Source organism: Apis florea, unplaced genomic scaffold (assembly GCF_048593485.1).
Source record: "Apis florea isolate Af1SG1 unplaced genomic scaffold, ASM4859348v1 contig_3496_pilon, whole genome shotgun sequence".
Taxonomy (NCBI): Eukaryota; Metazoa; Arthropoda; class Insecta; order Hymenoptera; family Apidae; genus Apis; species Apis florea.
Genome location: NW_028256773.1, coordinates 4,197,846 through 4,224,835, shown reverse-complemented (window position 1 = coordinate 4,224,835; position 26,990 = coordinate 4,197,846). Strand labels below are relative to the sequence as shown.

The window sequence follows — 26,990 nt, the reverse complement described above, 5'->3', positions numbered from 1 at the left end:
AATATGTATTTTTCACTTTTCATAGTGTGACACTTAAGATAAAAATGCTAACTAGAAACAAAGAAGAGATTTTGGAAAATATAACATTTTCATTTTTAAAAAGATTTGAAAATACGAAACTTCTTAATAAATCTATAAAAAGGAGAAAAGAAAAAGAACACGAAGATTTCCTATATAATTATTTTCTTTGAGAGTCGCCATTTTTTCTTAACCTCATTTATATATATATACATATGTATATATGAAAGATTATAAAAGTAAAATCACATTGCATACGGAACGAATTTATTATTTTAATAATTTTTGTAATTTTTGTTGTAAAACTTTTGCTTGTAAATATTTCGCTTACGTATAATATCGATTATTCATCGAAGCGAAGTTCGATCAGCATCGTAAGTCATCACCCGTCATAAAATAGTGTGTCGTCAATTGACTGGATCGATCGGCCTCGAACTCTCCTCCCAGCCGACGTTTAGGCGCCAATCGGCTCGATGGAATTGCCAATTTACTAGAACACGTGATTTCTAATTTTTTTTTTTTTTTTTCCCTAGTCAATCTCTCTCGGCTCATTGTACAATGAGGGTTATGAATTCTGATGAACATCCTACCGTTGATTTTTTAAATCGACGGTAATGAACAGTTCGATGGAAGTCTGTTATCTATCACGTGTTGATCATAAGATCGTTTTAATCTATATATTAATATTAGATCACATATCGACGTTTACGATTGCATCTCATGAATCCAAACAATGGAAAATGGAAATATCTTATAATATCATGTTATTTTAATTATAATATTAATATCCATTTGAAAGTTGTGATGGTATTTCTTGTAAAATTTAATTGAATAATAATAAGCATACTTGAAAATAATCACAAAATGGTATTAATGTTACGTGTGTTTGCGTTACATACATCGACGATCGAACTTTTGAATATTATAAACTGTCAAAATAACGGTATGTGAAGAAACGATTCAAAATGCAACATTTGGAAATTTCTTCGCCAGGTGGCAGCATCAATCAAAATGTTGAGCATATATTTCTGTATATAGTAGATGTTAATAAGATTATTCGATATATATTATTTCAATAATTAAATATAATAGGTATATAGAATATAATCAAATAAGATATATAAATAAATCAAAAAGAAAAGAACAAAATTTTTTCGTTTGAGGTTTCGTTTTCGAATGTATTAAATTTAAAAAAATTTTTCAATAACAATATTTTAAAATATTACGACTTAAGAAAATAATTCATAAATGTTTAATACAGAAAATACTTAATATAACTTTTTAAGTCAACTGGGAGTTTGGTTATTGACTGAACGACTTGCGTCAAGGGAGATCAAGCGAGCGAAATAAATGTCAATTATATTGTGCAACGATATACAATGAAACGGTTTTACAGACTTTATAAATCGTCGCTCGATAAAGAAAAGGTCGAAGTCAAAATAGCACGATACATTTGGATTTTAAAGATAAATATATGACTTCTAAACATTTTCGTAATAATCAACACTTTCGAGTATTAAGCGATTGTTTTAACAAGACTTAAATCGGTTCAAAGCAACGTGGATCTATTATCTGAAGGTTAAAAATAAAGAAAGAATAATTAAAAAGCGTAAAGCACATTAAATAGAAAATAAAGATAATTACAAGTTTCAAATGTTATCAGTTAATGATATATGACGAAGAAAATGATATATTTATTTTAACTTTCAATCTTTTTTTTCTTTCATTCACTATGACTATGACTTTTCTATTTGACAAAATAAATTAAAAAATTTGTAGCTTTGGTCGAGCTACATTGATCGATCATATTTCAATTATTTCATAAATGTCCGATTGAGAATATTTCTAATTTATTTATTTGACTTTTATTGTACAATATCTGTTTAACGTCTACAGCCTGAAAGATCGAAATCGAATGCTTCTTGGGTAATGAATTTCTAAGAAGTCATCGATATGTACCCGATATATAAACAAACGATAAAGATGGGTGTCAAATTTCATTCGGCAGTTTATCTCATTCGGCACGCTCGATTCTCACGTTTATTTCTAAGGATAAGTAACAAAAATTGGTAAGTTAACAAAAATTCGTTAATTTGGTTAGGTTGGATTATAATGAACAATTACATCTCTTTTTTAAGATATTCTTTACGAAGAAAATTAAAATGAATTAATAGTGACGATATATTACATAATACATTAACTGATTATAAATCTGAGATTTTTATTTTATAAATCGATCGTAATGAATCTCTGATTAATTAGCCGGTCACTCGAAGGCAGATGGTCCCCATCGCAAAGAGATATCTCCATGCTGATCGGGTACGCGAACAACGAAGCCAATATGATCTCATTGAAGCCTATTACGAGGCTTTATGGATAGCGTCCTCTTATACAGCGAAATTGGTTTCAACGATGCCCAATCGGTGGCAAGTGCACACCACCGAGAAGAATAAGAACTTAATTGCTCTGCATCCAAGGCTAAAATGTCTCTCCTCTGTCTTTCAACCGGTTAAATAAATTGGGTCACGACCCCGTTTAAAAAGAACCTTTAGGCTAGCAAGAAGAATCAAACAGTTCACACACAGAATCGAGTTGCTTCTCTTTTGCTTGATTTTTCGAATTAATGTGCCTTTCTCTATTGTCTATTTAACGCTTCGGTCGTCATTTTTGTTCGAATGTATTGTACCAGAATGTATTGGACGAAACATTTTATCAAATGTAGTGGATGTTACTGAAAATTTTTTATTTAATGTTAGAAGAATGACTATTATAATATTGTTTATAGATTTTATTTATTTATTTTTTTTTTCATTTTCATATCCTTGATAGAATATATTATATAATTTGAAATTATAAAAGTTTCTAAAAAAATTTTGGACTAGTTCCAATAATTTTTGTTGATATGATTTTGTTTATGATATGCCAATCTCGGAACTATTTTTAACTTGAAAGTCATTTAAAGATCATAAAAATTTTAATATGGATTTCAAAAACGATTTTTACAAATTTTTAATATTGCATACTTGGTAAAAGTATTTGGAAACTTATTGTGATAGTTGAAACATGTTAATTTTATATTTCCTGAATGAATATATCGCATATACTCTGTTCCTTTGATGTCAAACTAACCTTAATGGCATATTGGAATTTATCATCATCCTAGTTGTAATGTAATATAATTGCAAATTTTCTATTTCATAATCACGTTTAAGAAATATTGATATTCTAAAATATAAAATTATTTAAAAGAAAAAAACAGCATAAAAATTGCAATCGAATTTTGTCCAAACAATTCCAAGAAAAAAGAGATTAAACTTTTCAATCGATGATAATCTCGATACTTCTGTTTTAGTTTGAATACTTTCTTGAATGATTTCAAAACGATCTGGGCATTCAATTCCGCCTCTTAAGCTCCTCCTTTTCATGGATATGGTCGATAAAACGGTCGCGTTCGCTCACTCAAAAAGGTTGTGATGACCGCTAGGGCCTGGTACACAGGCAAGCATCACACCCAGGTTGAGTGAGTCCACGTGACCGCCATTTTCGAGATGCTCCTCCAATAATGTCCAATTCTAACGATTACATCGTGGGTTCTTTACGTTATTGCCCTTTAAAGATGTTCTTCTGTTCTTCAATACTCAATCTATTAACTCTTTATTTGCCAACATTTTTCAACAAATAAAATGGCTTTTGTGCCAGATACACACAAAACCATCCAGATTTATATATTCATCAAATTTATATATAAAATTCTAAGTTAAAATAAATAAAAATATTTTGAAATCAATTGATATATCATTTTTTAAATTGATATACGGTTTCACTGCATCTATGAGACAAAATTTGATATTTTGAGAAATCTTCTTTTCCTATATAGATAATTTTATGAAACGAAAACTTTCAGTTTAATATTATGAGGTTTAATGTAGCTTTAAGTAACTTAAAGATGTATGAAAAATTACAGGCTCGAGACGAATCGGTAAAATTCGGATGAAATCGACCAAGATCGTAAGTTGAGCGATAATCTTCGACTTCGGGTCAGCTCGGCAATAATCGTGCATGATCGGTTCGCTCGTGAAATATAAGCAAGAAACTACATGCATTTATATATATTCTTATTTGAAGATCGAATTTAACAAATCAATTTAATAAAAATTTATACGTTATTGCACATTTATACATAAATAGATTTTCGAAACTTTAATCGACTAATCAATATTATTATATATAGTATTTATAATTTACAAGAATAACCACAAAATTGCCAAAGAAATTCTATCGATATCGAGGTAAGACGAGCAATTTCGCGCATACGTCTGAACACCACGTTTCAACCGCTTATTCATTCTCTGACCAGGACACCACTTATCCTTTAGGAAAGGGTCATCTTGTAGATTCAACGGTATTTTCCAAGGACCGTAGACCGATCTGCTTAGTTCACTCTTAACGCGTGAGCGCGCGTCAAACAAGCGAACGAACAGGCATTCCGCTGTAATTTCCGCCATGGGAAATGCAACTGAATTTCGTCGAGTGTGCGACGAGCGTACGGAATGACGAATGTGCAGAACAGACTAAGGATTGGTGGCTAAGGGGATTACTTAAGCTTTCAAAGGAAACGACGTAATCGAAAACTTCCAGAAGATGAAGAAACGAAATAAAAATGGAAAATGATGAGAGGAACGAAAAAGATAGATTAAGATGCTTATGCAAAATGTCTACAAATTCGATTAAAAAAAATAAAATTTAAATTATTTTACATAAATAATACAGCAATGAGATTTTGGTGATTGAGAAATAGAGTCGTAAAATAATAATTGAAAAGAATTCTTTAATTTAACTTGCAACATAGAATAAAAAAAAAGATTAAAATCTCTACTCTCTCACATCTCTATATTATTGTTATACAAATAAATGCTAAGATATGCGAAATAATATACAAAAAAGAAAATAAGAAACGAAAGGGAAATTTTCGATAAGACGAAATACGCAAAATGCGCGAAAAAAATCGATTTTTGTGGTGACGAAATAAGCGGACAGGAAGCAGACAAACGAGGTCGAGGCTCGAAAAGCAGAGGAAAACACGGGCAGCTGAAAAGAGGACAAGAGTCACGGGTAAGAAAAGGGTCAACACGTATTTGTCCACGCTTTGCCTGAAGATAACAAGACTGAGGGATAATAGAAGCCGCGAAAGGACGTTTCGTTGGAAATGCCTCTTTAAAAGGCACGGTTTAAAATGGATTACAGGAGATCGGCCAAGTAGTTCCTTCTCGAAATTTACAAAGAAATATTTAATCGTGGATTAATTTCTCTTTTGAATTCATCAACGATAATCTTCTTTTCACGGATCTTTTACAATTTAACCTTTTCAAATGTTTGTAATATTATATATATTTACTTGTGTCTATATAATTATAAAATGCTAAATAAATGAATTTAAATATTTCATTAATTCTTATATAATTTTACTTTTGATAAATAAATCCTTTAAAAACATAAAATAAAATTTCTCTATCCATTTTATTTAGCTAAAAAGTATGAGAAAAATTTTAATTTAATTCTTCAAAGAATCAAATCTTATAATATAATTAAAAATCAATTAAAATATTGATGGATAGATGATTGAATAGAAAATTGAATATATTGAATATATTGTTAAATAATTTAAAAACTTCTTTAATTTAAAAAATCGAACTAAATCAATTGAATTAGAAATTTAAAAATACATAAAAATACATAAAAAGAATAACAGAGAAATTGTATTTCAAAAAATAGAACAGATTTTATATTTTATTTAAATAAATCCATTCTTCGAATATTCTTCGAAAATATTTCTTTGCTAGGAGTAGCAATTTTTAATATCCATCAAAACCAATTCCTTATAATTGTACTTAAAATATAATTGTACAAAAAAGGGGCATCAATTTGAAGAATTTGTTGACAATATTAAGTTACATGTTGTTCATCAGCTCTGAAGATAATGAAATTTACAACAGTATTAAGAAAAAAATTTAATCAAATATTGAAAAAAAGCTTGAAATTTTTCTTATAATACAATGATTATCACGATTATTCTTTGAGATCATCCGAGGTAGATAATTCAAGGGTTAAAAAGATTGATTTAAACAGGCGTGAAAGAGATCGGTACAGAGAGAATGGCATTAATTAAAATTAATTCACACATAACAGGACTAAGAGTAACTGCTTTGTTGCCGTGAAATGAGCCAGCCTGGTGCAGGCATCTCCGGCCCTGACATTTCTAAGGGTTCTACAGGAGTCTCTTTTCCTTCCTCCCTCCCTCCCTCCTTTTTTTTCGCGTCGCTGGGTGCAACGACGGTGTTGCATTTCGTGATCAACGAGGAGCACTTTCGGTGCTCGAAGGGAGACACCGAGGAGTACCCTTTCAGTCAGGCCCTGAGTAGACGGTGTTGAAATCGTGCTGGACGAGGGAACACCCTCGCCAATGAAAGTCGACACCTCGTCGAGGAGACAGACTTACTGGGGCTTTTGTAACGATCGCGCCTGGAAACCCGTCAGATTCAGTCTGGTGTATCGTTAATTGAGAAAAGTTGCGATTTATAAGATATCTGCATTTTTCTTTTCGAAGACATTTATTTAAGTCAAATCTTTAAAATTCGCGTCTTGTATATAGGCATCTAAGAATTATAATAATATAGAATAATATAATATAATTATAATATATTGAATAGTGAAAATCAAGATTCAATTCATATTTGTTAATTATATATAAAATACGAATAATAAATACGAATAATATTTGATAACCATGTGACCAATCAGATTCGAGATAAATGAGATAGACGAAAATATCCGAAGTTGGAACTGATCGTGCTTCGGCTATCTTCGACTTACGTCGGTAAGTAGAGAGTCTCGACTTCAGAGCCGAATGTTTTTCGGTCATCTTCGGTTAATATCGGTAAATTAGAAAAATACGAATCCTACAGCCGATTATATTTCGGCCATCTTCAAAAATTTTCCACACTAGACAAAAGAAATCGCGTGATCAGCATCTGAGACGAGAAAGAAAAAAAAAAATTCGTTAGTCACACGAAATCGGCTTGCATTGGCATAGAAGAGTTTAATGATCGCCATGCCAGCAAGCGTAATTAACGTAATACTCGTTAAAGGTAGTCCCGCCAGTCTTAAGAGTGATTGCCCACACACACGAACGCCTTTTCAAGAGCTTAAAAAATATCTAGACGCGACTAACGATCAAAAGAGAGACCAAGAATTATGAGACGACGAGTAAGTCCGTCTTTTTCTCGATGATTCAAGGACAAACATGGTTCTGAGATATGCTAGGATTTTTATCGATTCAAATGCCTCGGTTTTTCCAGACATATTGACATAAATAATTGTTGTGAAGTTTCCTTTGAAGAATTTTTGGTAATATAATCACTTTTGAGACACTAAAACGTAAAATTTAGTAAAAATATTAAATATTACAAAATATATAATCATAATATCTTTAAAAATAAATTAAACAATAATAAAAAAGATTTATCTTTTGTTTTATTCACATCATACTTGAAACTTTATTTTTAAGATCCTAGCTTTACCTTAATTTTACCTAAATCTATGCATTTATCCCTAGATCTCTGAATCTCAAATCTCTTTTTCACTTCATTGATTCCAAAGTTACAAACTCTCATTCTATAATTACGATTTCTAAATATCTCTAGATCTATCCTTTAATTAATTCCAAAGTTACCAGATTCCAAAATCTCAATTTCATCTTAGTTATCCCATGCGCACTATATAATCAGAACAATAACGCGATTAGATCGGCAAACACAATGAAAAGCCAGCAAAGAACAATTCTATTAAATTGATCAATCGATCAGAATCTATTTAAATTTACCTAACAAGTGGTTTCAACGACTCATAAGCGCGGAAGTGAATCCAATCAGACATCAGAAAACGAGAGAGGGGGGAGAGAGAGAGAGAGAGAGAGAGAGAGAGAGAGAGAGAGAGAGAGAGAGAGAGAGAGAGAGAGAGAGAGAGAGAGAGAGAGAGAGAGAAGCGCGAGTTTAATGGATGCACACGACTAAAAGGTTGGCGTGAAATGGCACACGAGAAGCGTCTAAATTGATGGTCACACGGATGTCGGCGAAGAGACGACGTTGCGTTAAAGCAGATTTACCTGGCTGGAAAGGGGCAAGCCTGAAACAGGCTGGCCACAACCGTAGCCCGCCGAAGGCACGCAATAACGAACGACTAAATTAAATTGAAAGCCCTCACCGGCAGACGACCCTTCACAGCTCCGCGGCTAACATAGGCTTTCAACTAATTAGGTCGTCTACCCGCAAGAAGATACTCCTTGTCATCTGACACGTGTGCACTTCATTTTCACCAACTTGAAGAATTTGAGAAACTTTGTCTTAACCGTTTCGATTATTTTCACGAATCCTCCCGTGTTTGTCTAAAGTGGAACAATTTGGCTCTGATACGGTTCTGTGTTCGATCGACTGACTGACAAAATATTTTTGTCCTTGAGTTAATGGCCAATTGTTCTAGAAGAGCAAGCAGGTTCGTATTCGAATGTCTTCAAATTATTCTTACACATTTCAACTGTGTATTAAACTGTGAAAATTGAACTTTTTTTAATATTGTTGAATTATTAATTATTATAATAAGTGAGAAGTGTAATAATAAAATAAGTGAAATTTGAATAATATGATAAAAGAAATATTTTATAACAGTTTGTACGAGTTGTTATTCATTTTCACGTTTTTGTTTAATTTAATTTTTAGATTATTGTTACTTGACCATACAAAAAAATTATATTATATGTCTTTTATAAATAAAAAGTTTGGTACAAACATTGTTATGAAATATAAGACCTAGACGTTAAAATCTTTCCTTAAAGCGCTGTGCATTATGAAAGAATTTTCGAGTATCTTGAGATCTTAGTGTTCTAAAGTGCTAAAGGTGAGTCAAGTAAACTGTTATGTTAGTCACAAAGGGAAAGATTACAAGGAGCATGCTGTTTGCATTTTGCAATATAAAATTTGAAACACAGAGTATTACTATAGAATATTGTTATGATAAACTGTGTTTTTAAAGTCACAAAATATTTTAATATTTATATTTTCAAAAATTTGTAGCATGTTGTATGTTCATTTTAATATACATATGCGCAAATTAATTATTAATTCTGTTATATCCTTTCCATTATCCTTAAACAATTCCTTTTATCCTTAAAAAATTAATTTGTAAATGTAAATGAAATTTAAAATTTTACTTTTTCATTATAATTCTTGAAAAAAAAGTTGAAAAAGTTTCTCCAGGATCTAAACTGATTATTATACCTTAGGTGAGAGAAAATAAAATGAAAATGAAAACATGAAATATGAAAAAATTTTACAATAGTTTTTCAAATTGTTGAACAATTATACAATATTATATAATATAATCAACAATTTGGATTAAATTAAATATAAAGATATACTTATAAATTTTTAAAATTTTTAAAACAAACATACATCCTAACCTCTTTATTTTAATCCTTTTAACAACTTCACAAATTTCCTTATTAAAATAGATATAAAATTGCTCACGATTTTCCCAAATTAAATTTTTATTTGCCAAAACATTGAAAAATCTACTTTTTTTTTCTTGAATAAAAAAAATTTCATCAACCAGTTTTTCGCAGTTATCTTATACACACTTACTTTAACGAAATGATGAACATTCGAGATGCGTGGACGAGATGCGCAGAAAGCACATAGTTAAATAGCGCATAATAATCTTAATAAAACAATTAACAAGCTTTGGGGCTCGACAAGCGTGAAAATTAAGCTTAACGGAATTACCGTGGCCGCGAGTTCGAATTAGCTGAAAAAACCAGAGCAAGTTTGCACGAGAATCCAGGAGAAAAGCAGGGTTTTAAACTCGCGGCTAAAAGAGACAATTATACCCCCTCTCTCGTCAAAATTCGCGCCGTTTTAACACCGTTACTAGGATCGAAAAGTATAATTACATATACAGTGTATCTCTGAAATCACGATACAAACGAGCAGATAGTACTTCTACGTGCAAAAATAGAATAATATTTTTTTTGTTTAAGACTTTTTCCTTTTCAAGTAAATCAAATTTAAAAAATTTTCAAATATAAGTGAAATTGGTTATTTTTCGATTAATACGAAGAAGATAATGTTAAATGTATGAAAATAAATGAAATAAATTTTTTCATTTAAAAATTGTATTTAAAAATTCATTGATTATAGAATTTTTTGAATTTCGTGAAATATTCAATCTGGAATTTTTTTATAAAATAAGAATTTAAAAATAATAAAATTTTATTCTATATTTTTTTAAATTTTTTCCACATGTAAAATAATTACTTATTAATTTCTATCTGGAAATAGTTAATTTCATTTGTGTTTGAAAAATTTTCAAATGAATATCGAAATTGTTTTAGTCGAGAACGAAGCCTTAAACGAAAATTATTATTCTTTTCTTTCGACTTATTTTTAGCATAATTTCGAAGACACCCTGTATATTGAATTTCGCGTGGTGCGAATAATACGTGATATTAAATTTTACGCATTGTTTAATATAAAGCTCGTTTGGTGTTTTGCCAGTGCTATTTTATCATTATATCGCTGTGATATTTAATCGATATGGAAACATTTGTAATTACAATTTTCGCAACGAGGTAAAATTAATATTGGAATGGATAAATGGAAAAATGTTTACTGTAACTAAATTTGCAATGAATTTATGGTTAATTTTGCTTGATCATAAATATTTTTTTTTTTACGATAAATTTAAAAGAAAAAAAAAAATTATAAAAAACAAAAATAATTAAATATTATATAAAAATATTATAATTACGCGTTTATACATAATTAAATATTAATTTATCTCCATAATGAAGACACACAGACAATGGAGAAAATATGAGATGAACATAAACCGAGCGAAACGTTAAAATTATAAAATCATCAAATGGACGATAAATAAATAAAAAAAAAAAAAAAAAAAAAAAAAAAAAAATGGAAATGAAATCTTATTTCATTCGATAAACGATATCCGATATCGAGTGGGGCAAGATAATAGAGGGGATAAAAACTCTTCTGTTTGTTAATCTCTTCTTTCCACATCGGTGCAGTGCTCGTAATTATTCCCCGTTCACCCCTCCGATTTCAACTAGTGAAAAAGAGGTTCTAAAAGACGCGACGGTATTTTATCTGGCCGTAATACGTCCTTTGTGGAAAGAAATGGCAGAAAGAGACGTGCTGCTTTCAGGAGTTTTACACCGACTATAAAAAGTATTCACGGTTGAACAACGTTCAATTTTTATCTATAATTTCTCTTATATTTGCTGATGTACAAAAGGTTAATATTATTTGAAAAACATTTTTGGAAAGTCGATTCAGAAGATTAAAGCAAACACAAAAATTGGCATAGAAAAATTTCGATTGAAACTTAAGATAAATAAGTTACAAGCAGTGAAGTTTGCGTTGAATGAAGCAAGACATATGTCTCGTTCTATCTCGCTTCGTTTAACTTCGGCTAACTTCAATTGCTTATAACTTCATAGAGATATGTTTCTAATAACCTATATTTTTATATATAAACTTTTGTGTTTGTTTTAATTTCTAGAATCGATTTAAAGATATTTTACGAATGTAAAAATAACCTAACCTAACTAATTATACATATATATTAAATAAAAATTATTAAAAATTAAAAAATTTTAAATCAAAAGATGTGAGAATTATATTCCTATAGATAAAGAAAGATAAGACAAATAAGTAAAAATATCTTCGAAAATTCTAATCGTATAATCATATAATTATAATTCGAAACAAAAAAATTTTTTATAATTCAAAAATTTTGAAAATATTATATGCAATTCTCGTTTCTTTGGAAGTGGAAATTTCGTCAAGTGCGAAGACTTAATTATTACGAATAGTTGGGACAGCCGAGAATAGGCGGAATGTAACAGGAATGGAGAAGTTAACTCTCGTATCCAATCAGGAAGAACAATTCGTGTCGCATTTACATAAATACATAATTCTCGAGCAGTTCCCTTCGAGGTTTCGAATTACTCCCATGAAGCGGTCAGAAACTTGCACGGAAATGTCCAATGTGTTATTATTTAATATCAGTTTTAGCAGAATAGTCCAATTACAAAGTTTACCATTATTCCTATTTATTTCTAACGTGACACTTGTTACTTCAAAAAATCCATTTATCCTATCATAATTGAAATTTTTCTATTTTACGAATCAAAGTTAAACGTTCGTTTTTTCTAAAAATTTTTTATTCGAAAAAATATCGCAAAAAAATTCGTCTCGGCATTCGTTTAAACTTCTATCTAATGTCAAAAAGAGCAATATCGACGGGATGGAAAATAAATTCCATATCGCATTCAATAATATTTGCATATATATATATATATATATTTATACGTGTAGAGATAAGTTGAATATTTTAAAATATTTTAAATATATCGAATTAACAATATGTTTGTTCCACGAACAGATTGTAATCTCTCGCGAATTATTGAAAATTACAATTTCCATTACGAGGCATTAAATAAATTTCTGTTTTCTAAAAAAAAATCGAATAAAAATAGAAGTAACGAGTGTCACGTGGAAATTTCACCGGACGATACATTACGGTTGACATTTCATCAATTACACGATTCGATCGATCTTAGTTCAGTTTTTCATCGATGAATTAGTATCATAGTGCTATTAATCTTGCCTCAAGACAGAAAAACGAATGAACATTGGAAACAAGATCTGATCCAGGATATATAGAGCATAATCTACAAATATGTAATGGAATTATATAAAATATATATTCCTATATATTTTATTTCTAATAATATAAATTTCTAAACTTTATTTTTTCAATTATGGTGAAAAGAATTTTATATTTTCGATTTATTCTTTAACTTTTCTTTGTTTTCCACGCTATATACCACATTCTATATAAAATAGTATTGTATTATATTTCATTTTTTATTTATAACTAGAATAACACTAGCACTACCAACCTAGAATATTATAACTAAATTATTACTATTGGAATTTTTTTACCATAGATTTTTCAAGATGACAATAAATACGATTTTTTTCATTTCATTTTAATTATTAAATAAGATTGATAGAAATCAATTAATTAAGTTTTATTTCTGTATATTTTTTTAAATAAATATATACAAATCGAAACTATAATTTAAATCGAAATTAATCAATTAGCTCGATAACAAACGAGACAAAGGTGGATGTATGGATTAAAAATTATCTTTTTAAAAGAACGATTAAAATGTAATGTAAAGTAATTTATTCCCATATTTTTCAGAATTAATCGAAATTTTTGCATTGCACGCGACATAAAATTGATAATTGAACGAAAATCTAAACGTAATAACGTCCAATCAATAGACCCCTCCAAATAAAATGTATACATGGAGTTTATTTCCTAGTCTGTATTCACCACAGTTGAATTAAATTGAGATTTCAATCGAAGCGGAAATCACGTCCAAGAAAGACTCCGCTTCGATTCTGGACAGTTTCCAGCGCCAAAAAATTTCGATATCGCCTCAAAAAAAAAAAAAAAAAAAAAAGGAAAGAAAGAAAAAAAAATGGAACGTTACTACCTCGTGAAAGTTCCCTACTACTCCCGAATAAATTTGCAAGTAGATCCATATGTGAATAATACGCGATACATAAAATTTTAAAATAATATCCATACGTAATCTTAATAACGTATACGATATTTATTTAAAATAATGACTTGTAATATTTTGCAAATCAATTTTTTTTATAGAATTTTCAATTAATTATTCACTTCATTTTACTTCATTTAAAATCGCAAATATCCTAAAATTTTTGGATAATATTACACGAGGTCATAAATCAATCATTTTCAAATTTAACTTATCTTCAAAATCAACGTCAGTCTAAAACAAGCTCGTCCTCAAAGCAAGCTAATTTTATATGAAAATCTCAAAAGATTGATCAGTAGATTCTAAGATTGTAGATACCAAGAATCTAAAGGTTTAATCTATGAATTCAATGATCATAAATCATCATTTAAATTTAAATTACTCTCAAAATCAACGTCAGTTGTAACAAACAAGGCAACTTTCTCACTGACCTTCATCAAGTATGAAAGTTATTCTTCTTAAAAATCTATTTACCAGATTCCAGGACCTGGAATTCCACGAATAGAAAAGCAAGCTATGTGATACGTTGAAACGAATTTACAATTCGTAATCCAAACGGCACGCAACCGACTTTTTCCCAATAAACGAGGAGTTCGGCTTCACTTCGGTCTCGGTCCTCCACTCTTTGTGGATTAGTTCGTATAAATTCAGTAGCCTACTCGACTTCGAAGATTCACAAGCGTGCCTTCGATTCTCGTTTCCTGACTCTTTACAGGATTATCGAGTAGGCGTTCGAACTTTGCCCTCTTCGGTGATATCTGACGAGTTTTAATGGAATTCCTTCTGGAGATTGACTTTCGTGCTTTCTCGCGAGAGACCAATCCCCCTCCACTCCACCACACGTCACGTACCTTCTCGATTATTTGGTGAAAATTTAAATAAAACCGAGACGGAATTTGAAATTTTGAAATACGTGATGAATTGATGATACAGATTTGGATTAAACTTCATGTTTTTGTATATGCACGTTTTCATTCACAATCTATTGAACATTTAGGTTAGGTTTACATTCATACGAGAGTCGAAAAACTGGCGCGGAATTTGAAATTTTAAAACAGGAAATCGAATTCCGATATTACATTTAAAACATATTTTTATCTAAACGTCATTGAATAATTAGGCTAGGATCACACGAGCATCAAAAATACGGTTGAAGGATATTTCGTGTTTTGTAAACGTACATTTTATCTATAAGTCACCGAACAAGGTCACACAACAAAAAACGTTAGTCTATCCTAATATTATATTTAAGAGCATATAGGTGTGTAATAAGCTACTACTATATGCTTTAAGAAAACATAATATTCTTTGGTAGTAATGTAACATGATCTAAACAATAAATGAATATTATAATTGAAATATAATATTGGAATTAATAAACCGTTTGAATTATAAGAAACAGTATTTGGACTTATTAGCCACCACTCGAGACCGTTTTTGACCATATATTCGGAGAGATTTCCTAGAACTGGCCGACGTTATCTGATTCTGGCTGCTCACTCAACTGCGAAGGGGAGAGTGAAAAATAAATAGTGCGAATAAGACAGAATATACAGAGTGTAATAACCAAACCAAAAAAGTCAGATTATTTTTAAATAATTGAAATTAATACGAAAATTAATATTCTTTTTAATTATAAATTTCAATAATTCAATTAATTCACAAATCGATACTTTATTAATATTGTTAATCAACTTATGTACGTATTTAAAATTATGACTTATAGATAAGAGTGTAAATCCTCTTTTCACGGAAAACAAAACAATCCATAGAAACGAGTCCATCGTTTTAAAAATCTTGTGTATCGTTTAAAAAAATCTCACGAATGTACGAATGAAAAGATGCATTAAGAATTCACGGTATTTAGGTCAGTCACAGCCAATCGATTGCATTCGAATGGCTCATTATGGCCACGTTTCGCAATCATATTGCCATATGTAGTAGCTTCATAAGAACGAAGGAAAATAACGTAGAATATCCATCATCCTGGAAATAACTATGCATCTTTTCCGCATCGTTTCCTTTCCAACCGTTGATTCAAAATCGACAGAATAAAATCTAGTTACTGATTCATGCATTCAAATCATTTTTTTCTCTCTCTATTCTTTTATCGCGAACGTGCATAGAAAAGTTATCCCTTGTGAATGATTTTTCTTTGTTTTTAAAATTAAATATTTCAGTCAGTGTAAAAAATTCCCTAAATATTTAGTTTTATTTAGAAATTTTTATATGCATTATGAAACATATATATCTAGCTAGTTTTAAGATAATATTTAATCTAAAGTATAAATATAAATAATTTGCAATAATTAAAAGAAACACATCTTATTAAAGATATAAAATATAATATGAAAGATAAATTATTTAAGGAAAAAAAAAATAAGATATACTGATATCTACATTTAAACATAAGAAATACTCAACTCAAATATATCTATCAATCTTATATCAGATAAATATTTATATTGATTAATAATTATTTTGCAATTTCTACCAGTACTGCCCACATTTAATATTTATAATGATAAATAAGTTAATACAAAAATTAGCACTAGAACTACCAGCTTGTAATAATTATTTAAATATTCTGACTAATGAAAATAAACGGACAATTATACAATTATATTTCTCAATAAAATGCAATATAAATTTTATCAAAAACATTTTCATACTTTCAATAATTACAAAGTAAAAAAAAATATAAAATCCATTATTTTGTCGAATTTGATAATTCTAGCGTTAAAATTCGTTTAATTAAAATTCCGAATAAAGAGAAAATGAAATTATTTTGTAAAAATATGATCAGTAAACAAATGTATACCAATTCATAACAAATTGCCAAATTGTACATTACATACATTTCCCCTCATACGACAATAATATGAAACAAATTATTTTAATCTCATTCTCTCTTCTCCCAAAGGAACAACTTAACATCCATTTACTTACCAACAACATTCTTAACAATTCAAGCATTCGAGGATACGTTTTGTTTAACATCTGTGTTCAGCTTCTTCACTTACCTGAAAAAATATTTAATTTTCAATTAGCGCCGTGGAATAAAACTCGAAGAAAGGAAGGAGAGACGCGATTCGAGGCTGGCTAAGCTTTTCCATTATCGAGATGGATGGAAAAACAGTGAAACAGTTATTACTCGATATTTTCTTTTTCATCGCGACATCCGTTCAGATTTCTCAAAAGCGGTATTTTTTATTGTATGTAAGAACGAATTCGTCCACGACCGTGAAATAACTCTGTCTCTCTGTAACATTTCCTCGGCTAGCAGGTGAAACGAACACTGGAAAAATAGGATTCCTCATAGAGGATGAGAGGGCCACTCGACACTTTTCATCTCGCCCCCTCGAAAGACCACGCACACCCACACGTAGTACGAGTACACTTGGAAGTATCGATATGAGCAATATCGGTGTTGGACGTTTGTTTGATGTAATTAAGGATTAAATAATAGAATTATTGATATTTAGATGCTATATAGTAGATAAAGTTCGCCCTGTTGAAATTACTACATGCTACTTCGTTGGTGAATGTCACTGTGGTTACCTTCGACATACTTCCTCTGGGAATGCACTAACGTTACTAGCGTCTTGTCCACGTTTCAAGATAATTTTCGAACTTGTGGACTAACCTTTAGAGCCATTATCGTTATTCTTAACATGTCGTTAATACGTAAAAATTCTATTCTTTCAATGTTTACCTCTGAGAACAGAGAGAAAAGTCGTTAAATGAATAGGGAAGATATTGCGATTATTTTTTTTTATTAATCAAGAATGAACGCGATGACAATTTTAAAGGCCGTTCCACAAAATCATTGTTTCGAAGCACGAACTATCACTAAATCATTGTAAATTTAAACTGGAATGATTTCAAAATATGTGGAATTATTATTTTTAATCTTTACTTCACAAAGAATGTGTATATATAAGCCGGTTAAGCACACCCGACGGATAATATTTCGAAATGTACGTAAATACACGAGAGAAGTATCGAGTTCTGTGGACAGTAAAGTTTACAAATTAAATTGGTGGCGACAGGTTCTCTCCTATGTCGTCGTAATGTCATACTAAGATACTCGTGTTTACTCGCATTATTGCGCAAGATAACTGTTATCTAGATTAAATAATTTGTCGCTGTTTTACGATTATATTTCCTTGCCAGCGATAACTGTATTTTCTATGATGTACTAGTTAATTAAAATTGCACAACACACTTAACTGTATTTCGAACTACGTTTTTAGACTATAATAACTATTATTGGTCTAGAAAAAATTATAATTTTATATAATTCGATTTTGCATTTCAATAATTCCAGATGAAATTAAGATTCACGATAATAATTTTAATATTCTAATGATTAATTGATTTTAATAGATCTCTTGGACCGATCGCATTCGATTATTAACTAACCAATGCAAAGTCCGAATCGAAGGGTTAAAATTCCGAACAATAACGAAAATACACGATCTCGCACGATTACATCCGAATTTTTCCGATCTGTCCCGAAACCTTGGAACCACGTATCGTCTATTTAAAATGATTTCGAATAGATATAACACTTTAATTAAAATTTATCATACATATATTATATTTATTATAGTTATGTAGTTAATTGGTCTTTAAAATTATAAATGTAATAGTATTTAAGAAATTTTATGACTTCCTAATCCTCCCTAAATCTAAAAATTCGCAATGAATCGTGTAAAGAATATTTCTGATTAAGCTTCATCGTAAAATTGATATTTATTTCTATGATTTTTCAAAAACTCAAACAATAATAACTTTGACGTAAAGCGATAAGAAAATTCGATGGAAAGCATACCCATCAAACAAAGCTCATATCGCAAAAAAATTCCTTTCCCTATGGAATCGTGACGTATACCTCGCATAAAAAAAGAAGAAAAAAAGAGGAACGATTTCATGATGATAAAAGTGGTGAAACATTTTTCTCCTTTTTTTTTTTAAATTCTCACAGCGAACATATTGAATTCGTTAAAAACTTTCTAACTAAAATGATCAAATATATTTTTTATCATCCAAGATTGAAAACTATTATTGAATTTTACACTTATTATACAATATCATTTTTTTTTGGTATTTTAATAAAAAATATATAATTAACGATACTTTTAAAATTATCTATTTAACGAAAAATTTGTAATTTACAAAATGAATAAAATTATTGAGCAAAGATGTTCAAATACTATTTTCGACGCAAGAAACCGTAGAAATGGAAATTAAGGTTTGCAAATGTAGCGAAGAAAAATTTAAAACTTCATATTTGATATACACGAGAGAATTGCAAGTCTAATTCCGGACTTTTACCCTCTTGCTTTACGATTTTTCTTCCGCGTTTCCGCCAGAGTTAGCTATTCACAGCTTCAATTACCGTTACCACTACACTTGTACACGTAACTTGGGTGTAGCAATCTTCAATCTCATAAATTAAAGCTAATATTAAAATTAAGATTAAAATTAACTTTCTTATTTAAACATAATCTATATCATATCACATTAGACTCAATATTATTAAGGATAAGAGTAAGTAATATTTTTTACTATAAGATAAATTATGCAAAATTTCCTTTTTATTTTTCATTGAAATTTCATATTATAGGGAAATAAAATTAATCATACTTTAATGATATCAAATTAAAATTTTAAGAATGTAGAAAATTTGGACAATAATAAAAAAACTTGTATTATATAATTTTCTAAAAATTAAAATTCCAAATGTCACCATTGTCATCAAGAAACACTTGTCCTATTTTTTCCCATGTAAATACATATCTTACCTCTCGTTTCTCGTGCTGGTTTCATTAAAAGGAAAAAAAAGAAGTTATACATATAATCTTTCTCTTTTAATTAACTCTTAAAATTTATATTTACATTACATTCTTTACAATTATTTTTGCATTATTTGTTTCAAAAATCTCTTCTCAAAGTATACATACACACATACTCATGTCCCTACCAATTTAAATATTAGAGTTATTATTTCACATCGAAATTTGCGACAAAATAAAAAAAAAAATTGCTGCCTTGTGTTTTAACACAAATCAAAAGCTTAATATTTTTGTTTTACTTTCCGCCTTACCACAAATCCTAATATTCGTGCTCTTTTTACAACGTGAAAGAAACCATTTACTTAGTTTTCCAGTTTTACTCGTTTAAGTATAAAATCAAGATAAAAAAACTGGATAGGTTTTTTTCACTAAAAAAAAAAAAAAAAAAAAAAATACGGTCGTTTTTTGATGCAATTTTTACTTTCGTTCGGACGACAAGCGCAACGCTGCAACAGGGATTGCCATGTAACACGGTGTCCCTTTCCTGCCCGTGAGAAAATTAAGACAGAGCCAGTTGAAGGAGTGGGGGAAGAGAGGACGATGGAAAGTTTATACGTGGAAATATTGCGCGTATACGTGTCAGGTTAGAGAACACAAAAGCGAAAAGAATGAGTAATACTCTCGATGGAACATTTTTATTCGACCCTGGGGGGAAGAACCAGGGGAAAGGGGAGGGGGAGGAGATATTCGGGGGGAGGGGGGAGGGGATAAAACTACAGATAGCGGTTTTATGTGAAATCCAACTGAAACGAATTGTTACCGAGATACCGAATGATCGGACAGCTCACATCCGATCTATTTTTCGAGAGATCGATATTCGACAACAATCAAGAACTTTCTTGTCACGCGATTATATTTTACATATTCGCGTTTTTTTTTTTTTTTGGAGATTTGGAATTAATTGTGGATGAGACTCAAAAATCTTGAAAAGTTTTTAAAACTTTTGCAAACTTTTTGTGGTTCGAAATTTTTGAAAGAAGGTTAAAGATTAATTTTTATAAAAATTATGAAAATTTTATTTTTTTCAGTTTTGAAATTAATTAGAAATGGAATACTCGAAATCTTGAGATTCTTTATTTTTTAGAATTTTAAAAAATTTCGTCTTTCCGAAGCTCAAAAGTTTGATTGATGCTAAATTTAAAAAATTTTAAGGTTGAAAATAAGAAAGTCCATAACTTTAGATAAAATTTGATGGAATTTTGTAATTCTCGAAACTTTTACGATTTCTCAGGAGAGAGAGAAAGTCTATATAGTTCTTTCGTTGAAATTTGATGAAATTACTTGGCGAAAAATCGTAAAGTTTTACAAAAACCTATAAAGTGATCTTCCAAGTTCCAGTGAACTCTTGTTGAAAGATTAGACCCAGTGACAGTGGTGCTTTTGCAACATTAAAGTTGAACAGGTTTGAAAACGAGGAGAAAGAAGATCGAACGAACCACATCATCTTTCGAATGCTTCTTCCACCCCTTTTAAACACACCAAAGAGAAATCAATCTCGTTCAAGTGGATCGACGATTGTGTCAGAGGTTGAAATCATCTGATATATTTCGTTTTACATAATCCATCGATCTTTTTGATAATTATTCGATATACGTATTTGGAACCTTTCGATTAACTTTATTTCTAGAGCAGATTATTATATAATTTTCTTCCAACACATGTAAAATAATTAAAAAAAATTTAGAAATACCGTCACGCAAAATTATTAATCAAATTTTTAATAAAAATGAAAAATAATAATAATAATAAATAATAATAATTGTTCTAAAAAAAAAAAATTTAATTCTAAAAAGCTTTATAAAAGTTTTTAATTAAATAGAAAGTATGCAACTGTTATTATCAATACTTTCATTGAATGTAAATTTTTTTTAATTATATATATTATTATTGATTAATTTAAATCTGTAACTGTATTATATTTTAAAATTTTAAAAATAATACATGCTTTCTCTAAAAGTTTAATAACACGGATAATTAATTCTTTAATATGTATAATGTGAAAAATAAAGTGTTTAATCATTGTTTTAAAATAAAATATTAAATTTATCATATTGATAATACAAATAGTAAAATATTTAATTTTTGTAGAAGATTTATAATATTTATAATACATTCACAAACTTTATTGTATAAAGATAAAGAAAATTATTTTTGTGTAAAAATATAAACTTAAATAGAATTTATCAACTTTTGGAAAAACTATTTTAAATATTTTTAAATATAACACAATATAATTTTGGAAACAAATAGTCTGCTAATCAAATTTATAAATCTAAAATTTGGTATATCAATATTTTTATATATCGACTGTATTATTAAGAAAAACTTTTTTGAATTGAATATATTTAAAAAAAATTTAAACAAAACTAAATTAATTAAACAAAAGTATTGGTAATAATAATAGTTATATACTTTCTATTTAATTGAAAAGTCTTACAAAGCTTTTTAGAATTAAAAATTAGAATTAAAAATTTATAGTTGATCGAAATTGAATCAGCAATTAAATATATTTTTGTTCGAAACATTTATATAGATTTATCTATTTCAAGTTGAACAATAATTGATAAGTTCTTATAAAGAATCGTAATAAGACGATAATTTGAATCGTTTGAATGGCGGCATACAAATTTCAAATTAGAGAATCGTTGACAACATTTGAAAACAGCGCTTAAATGGAAAAGTAAATTCAAATACAAATGACTTGCCATGTATTGTTGAATGATTTGATGTTGATCCATTGTGTTCCTCTTAGAAAGTAATTTCACAATCTTCACGGTGCAAGGAAACTCTTGTTAGCACCAAAGTAAAAGGAGGGAAATTGTAAAGCGAATGCAAGTACTATATTCACGAAACAAGACGCGGCGAAATACTGAGGCAAAGCCAGACCGTTTCTACACTGACTCTGTGTACTTGCGTCTCAGGTGGGGAGAAGCTCTACGCATGCGCGCCAATGTTCGCAGTCCAATGATTATAAGACTGAAGATTTTGAAAAACATCCCTAGAGATTCTTATTATCCGTTCAATCTACTTTTATCATTTAATTTTCTTCAAATTAAACTTTTTCTGATTTAGTTCTCGATTGATTAAGATAGATAATGAAACGTTAAAATAATTTTTCTATTCTCTATAATATCAAATTTAATAAAGAATATTTTCGTACTGATAGTTATTTTTATTTTATTCTATATTATTCCATTATAATTGTAATAATAAAAGAAAATATATTATTATAATTATGTTGCGTAGAAAGAAATTTTAGATTCTTATAAATTAATTTTCAGAATTAAAGAATTGATTTATATAAATCTATTAATATCTATTGTTTTAAAATTAAAAAAAAATTATTATTCAATAAATAATATTATATTTTATAAATATAATTTATAAAAAATTTTTTCTATCTTTTTTTTTATCTCAAATTATCATATTTTAAAGAATTCAGTATAAAAATGCAGTCGTGCTTTAAATCATTTTCAATGCTGTTTTCAATAGAAATGTTTTTCCAAGTTATCTACAATTTTCCATACTTTGCACATGTAGAACATATAAATGTAAATTTTCTTAAATCTTATTTTCTTAGAAACGTTGCTTTAGAAACATGGAATGCTTGAGAAACTGTACGTAAAATCTTATGATTGCACAAAAATTCACAATATACAATTGATATTTAATTTTCGACTAATCTAATTATTTTATTATCAATTTATATTGATTGCAATGACAAAAATATCTCAATAAAAATAAGAACAACTTAAATCTGCAATAATTTTCCCAATAATTCTCACAAATTGAAAAAGATATATAGAATTAAATTTAAATCAATCCTTAATATTAAAAATCAATAATTGTATAAAACTAATATTCAATTTTACTCAAACATACCTCTCTTAAAATAAATATAACCGTAAATAACGGAATTTGGACACCCATCCAAATAGATATATCGTTATATAGTCGACGGACCGATAAATCGTAAATGTTCACGACCAATTACAAATTCTGCACGCGAATCAAGGATTTCGGAAATTTAATTGACCCTTCCACCACTCTCTCTCTCGTTCGTCACGTTTCCTCGTACGCGACAAATTAAATAGAGAAAATCACCGCAGGGGAGCCAGCATGAAGGAAAAAGGAAAAAGTCGGCGTCTATCCCACCCCTTTAGGTGTGCGTAAGGTCGGTCGCAACGAGTGCATTTAGCCCGTTTTTTGGCACAAAGAACTACAACCCAGCAGAGCAGGGGCGAATAAGAGAGTCTATTGTTTCCTGTTCGATGGTATACGCCGGCCACTCGAGACACCCGGTATATTTGAGCGGGCGTCCTGCAAGGGGCGTCTCTCCGACTATCGCCAATAATTGTTCCTTATCAAAAGGGAACGAAACAGGCGTCGACCATATGCGAGCCACAACACGCAGCAATTAAAACCTACCACGATTTTGACCCGTATACGTAGTACCTTGCACGATATGCTCGTCTGTTCCAGTTATTCTACAAATTACAAAGGGCATGATGTTTCACGAATTTTCGATTCGCGCCATTTGATTCCTGATTTTCATATCTTTCTTTTGATATCTATTTTTAAATAAAATATCCTATACCGTGTTTGCAACTTTTTCAATATGTATCCAAATATGCCTTTGTTTTTAGAAACTGATGAAAACTTCAAATTCATACATGTCTTGATATAATTGTGAGAATATTTTAGCTGCAAACTGAAAAGTAAAAGTATTTTTTTTTTTCTTTTAAACGAATATAAATAATCATGTATATTTGGAATTATTTTTATCCAAATATATATTGAGTAGAGAAGAAAGTATATGTAAGATATATAATAACAATAATGATTAAAGAAAATGAAACATAACCAACCTAGTTACATTAGATCAAATTTAAAAAGCCACATTTGTTATGATTATCATAATGACGCAGAGAATGAGATAACATGGAAATGGACGGAAGGATCTTGTCTGTGTAATGAAAATTATTGCAACGAAAAAGGATAGAAAAGAGGAAGTGTACGTTCACAACGCATGCCTTGATCACATGCATTCCGTATCAACTCTGCAGCCAGAGATAAGAAACTACTGCCATTCTATATTTAAAAGTAGTCTGATATTAAAAAATGGTAATATATTATTATTATTATTATGATAAATTTGTGACTTATTGTCACAAATATTTATTATTAATTTCTGTAGAATTAAATATTATTTGTAATAATATACGTACTGTATATTAAATATATATACTGTATATAAATATATATATATATGTATATGTATATGTATATGTATATGTAGAACTTCATATAATAATTGTGAAACTTTTAACTTTGAAATCTGGACTTCATTTCATCAAGGATGACTTTGAGATCATGTCGCGATATAAATATATTTTATCACCACCTATGTTAATAAAAAAAAAATATAAATATATTTATATAGAGAAAAAAAAAATTATACACATATTGAAAATTCAAAAAGAAAAGAAAAAATCTAGAAATGAAAACTCATTAACATTATTCAAATTACATTATTGTATATGTAAAATATTTTTTTATCACGATCATATTCGAGATATTTAGATGAGATATAACAAGATTATTTTTTAAATAAAAAATGTTTTATGCTACATATTAGAAAATGTTATTCTTTTTTTTTTTGTGATGATAATAAAAGTAAAACATACCTAACGAATGCGTGAATTCCTCGACAGTGAGAAACTATGAAATCTCAAGAGGCTCGATATAATTTGGAGAAGTCTAAAGTTAATTTCATAACTTGAAAATCCAGGAGAATTTTCATTCATCCATTCAACAAGTTTAACAAGATCTCAGCTAAAGAACGTTTCTAATCTGAAAAGATCAACCAACAAATCCTGAAAGCAAGAGTTTTGAAGTGTGTGAACTGCAAACTAAGTATTTAATGAACGGCTTACCACTTTACTTTATTGTTTATCAACGGGAAGCGCTGAAACTTTTCATACTCAATTTCATATTCCTGAAATTACCAAATTGTGAGTTTCACATTTTTTATCTTTTTTCATTTTAAAAAAAACTTCTTTCTTTTATATCATATACATACAAAAAAAAGTATAAAAATATGTAGAAATGATTTTGAAAAAATTATTTTCTAAATTTTGTTAATTTATACATTCTTGTACAAAAATTGGGTTAATTTTTTAAGTAAATGTTTCCGTTTCCTCATAAAAATTTTCAGCCACATATTTTCCTTCTTTGATTATTAAAATCCAAGTTTGGACACCTAAAAAATTATTTTCAAATATTATTATTAATAATATCTATTAAAAAATAATTATTTTATTTAATAATTCAAATAATTATATTTCAAACAATAATTTTGTCTATTATTATTATAGGAAATAAAATTCAATAATTATTTTATTTAATTACTTTTATATAATATAAATATATTATTTTAGTATACATTTCAATAATTATTTTCTACAGCACGATTTCTCAGTATTATGAAATGCATATCATTATAATAGCAATTTATGCCAATACTTTTCTTCCATAAACAATAGCCTCTATTCAAAAAGATTGCGTACAAGCGTTATTTTGTACCTTTCATCACAGAGAGTTGAGTGGATTGATGCTCGCCAATCAAGTTTGCAACTGAAAATTTACTACTACAATTCGGCTACAGCATTCTCTACGCTTCGCCGATCACCGCAGCGTATCAAAAGGACTCTTCTATCGTGAAATTTAGTGAATTTATCTGCACAGCACTTACCATTGTAACACGCGAAATTCGGATCTCTGTTAAAATTTATTCTTTCAAAAATTATTTCATGCGAAAAAGGATTCGGAAACAAAAACATTATTCATATTTTTACTTAAAAACAAAAAAGATGAATTTACGGTTCCTTACTTGTTCAGCTAAAATCATTATAAAAATGTTTATGTTTGCCAGTATCCAAAATTCAATATATTCGATTTACTATTTCAATAATTCTTTAATGATATAATTTTAAATGTAAACCGATATAGAAAAGAAAAATGTAATATAAATAAAGAAAAATGAAAAATTTAAGTTTTTTTTTTTTTTTTTGATAAAAGAATTAATCGAAAAATTTTAATCTTATAAAAAAATAATAAATGAACAAGCTAACCTCAATTATTTTCATAATTAATGGATTGATTTTTATAGTATATAATAATTCACTTTTACATTTATTATGAATTTTGGAATATTTTGGAATATTTTCAAAACACAATTCTAAAATCCATTATCTTTGTATGCACCTAATAGCATTTGGCAGGAAGAGCCTTCATAACGGATTTTTCGCAAACAGGAAAATGTGACGTAAGGAACGTTACACTAGGGATGCATCCTTTTCTTACAAGTTCCCTTCATGGCATTCTTTGATCAAGCGAAAAGT

At 28.9% G+C, this 26,990-nt stretch overlaps 1 protein-coding gene and 1 long non-coding RNA gene across 5 annotated transcripts in view; both read right to left on the bottom strand.

The window, feature by feature from the left end:
* Nucleotides 1-26,990, bottom strand: part of Mmp2 (Matrix metalloproteinase 2) — a 122,387-nt gene that overhangs the window by 43,564 nt on the left and 51,833 nt on the right. The window lies entirely within an intron of this gene.
* On the bottom strand, nucleotides 24,700-26,367 carry LOC147656770 (uncharacterized). Its single transcript, XR_015293872.1, has 5 exons — nucleotides 26,173-26,367; nucleotides 25,670-25,849; nucleotides 25,524-25,585; nucleotides 25,275-25,440; nucleotides 24,700-24,991 (listed from the first exon to the last, which is right to left on the bottom strand). It is a non-coding gene; the product is annotated as an uncharacterized LOC147656770 (long non-coding RNA).